This window comes from Mus caroli, chromosome 6 (assembly GCF_900094665.2).
Source record: "Mus caroli chromosome 6, CAROLI_EIJ_v1.1, whole genome shotgun sequence".
Taxonomy (NCBI): domain Eukaryota; kingdom Metazoa; phylum Chordata; class Mammalia; order Rodentia; family Muridae; genus Mus; species Mus caroli.
Genome location: NC_034575.1, coordinates 42,709,750 through 42,712,134, shown reverse-complemented (window position 1 = coordinate 42,712,134; position 2,385 = coordinate 42,709,750).

Sequence of the window (2,385 nt, the reverse complement as noted above, 5' to 3'; positions counted from 1 at the left end):
AATTCTGATAGCTCTTCCTTTATATGTTACTTCACCTTTTTCCCTTACTGCTTTTAATAGTCTTTCTTTGTTTAGTGCATTCAATGTTTTGATTATTATTTGATGAGAGGAATTTATTTTCTGGTCCAATCTATTTGGAGTTCTATAGGTTCCTTGTATGCTCATGGAGAACTCTTTAGGTTAGGCAAGTTTTCTGCTATAATTTTGTTGAAGATATTTACTGGCCCTTTAAGTTGGGAATCTTCACTCTCTTCTTTACCTATTATCCTTAGGTTACATCTTCTCATCCCATCCTGGATTTTCTGGATGTTTTGAGTTACGATCTTTTGGTCTTTTGTGTTTTCTTTGACTCTTGTGTTGTTTTTTATGGTATCTTCTTACCTGAGATTCTCTCTTCTATGTCTTGTATTCTGTTGGTGATGCTTGCATCTATGACTCCTGGTCTCTTTCCTAGGTTTTCTATCTGCAGGGTTGTCTCCCTTTGTGATTTCTTTATTGTTTCTATTTCCATTTTTAGATCCTGTATGGTTTTGTTCAGTTCTTTCACCTGTTTTGTTATGTTTTCCTGTAATTCTTTAAGGAATTTTTGTGTTTCCTCTTTAAGGTCTTATACCTGTTTACCTGTGTTCTCCTGTATTTCATTAAGGGAGTTATTTACATCCTTCTTAAATTCCTCTATCATCACCATGAGATGTGATTTTTCTTTTAGCATCTTGCTTTTCTGGTGTGTTTGGGTAACCAGGGTTTGATGTGGTGGGAGAACTGGGTTCTGATGATGCCAAGTAGTCTTGGTTTCTGTTGCTTATGTTCTTGTGCTTGCATCTTGCCATCTCCTTATCTCTGGTGTTAACTAGTCTTGCTGTCTCTGACTGTGCCTTGTCCCTACTGTAAGCCTCTGTCTGTACTACTGGGAGACCCATTCTCTCTGGGAGGAATTTGGGTATGTAGAGCTGTGGTACAGGGTCAGCTCTGGGGTGCAGACAGAGACCAGAAGGATTCTGTCTCCAGCTTATCCTTGGTTCCTATGCCTGATGGCTCTGTGAGGATTCCTCTCAGGCCAGAAATTTGAAGAGACGTGGTGGTCATACCTGTGCTTGCAGGTGTGTAGTCAGTCCTAGGAGACTAGCTTTTTCCTGGTGGTATTTGTATATGTAGCTCTGTAGCACAGATTCAGCTCTGGGTGCCAGTAGCGACTAGAATTCTCCTGTCCCAGGCAGTTCCTGTGTCCTAAGGGTTCTGGGCAGATTCCTAGGAATGGCAGTGCTGGTCTTACCCGCACTCACAGGCCTGTCCACACTCCTGGGAGGCTTGTTCCCTCCCAGTGCTATTTGGGTATGGAGCCTTGTTTTACAAGAAATTTGTAAAGGCTTCCCTCAGCATTGTATAATCTTTGTGAACGTAGTAGGTCTATGCCTGGGCTCTGCGACTTTGTTCCAAGCTCTTAAAATCACCAAGTGACACAGTTCTGTAATGTCATCAAATCATCAAGTCGAATTTGTTCTTGTAAGTCAGAATAGTGCCCTTCACCAACCAGTTGATCTTTAATATTTTTTCTTCTTACTCTATTTCATTGTTCAATATTAACTGCTTCCTCTGTCCTCCACGTTAACCATTGTAACTGCTGACTAGCCTCTACAACAGCTGTTACAAATGTTTGAAGTCTTGGGGAATGGAGCCTTGTTTTACAAGAAATTTGTAAAGGCTTCCCTCAGCATTGTATAATCTTTGTGAACGTAGTAGGTCTATGCCTGGGCTCTGCGACTTTGTTCCAAGCTCTTAAAATCACCAAGTGACACAGTTCTGTATATAACTCTATTGTGGGTAGCCTAGTTACTTAATATTTGTTTAACATAAGGGGAAATGCATTTTGTAGGAAATAATAGCCTCTTTAAAAAGCCTAAAATCTATCATTTCTATTGGACACCACATTTTCTCATCACAGTCGTGATCAGAACCATTAGCAGGCATGTGCTGCACAATTCCTGGGAAAACTGATGGTGATTTCATCATTCCAGGGTGTCCTCTGGTGCTACACTTGGCTCATGATTAACACTTCCTCTCCAGATGGACTGTTTCTTCTTAACTCTGTCATCTTGCATGGGCTTATTATCTTTCCAGCTCCCTGCCCCACTCAGGAACTTCTGGGACTTGGAACTTAAAATGCCTGGCAAAGGGTGGGACAGCGATCTGCCTTCTAGTGACGTCTGCTTCCCCCTTTCATCCTGCTGGAAGCTCCTGCTTGCAGTCGCCAGCTCTTAACCTTTTTCTTCCATCTTTCTGGTGCTACTCACTTCTCAAGTGCTTCAATCTCTACCCATAACTCCACAGTTGCATAGTCAATTCTGCAATGCTTTTAAAAATGAGAGAATAGGGCAACCCTTCTGT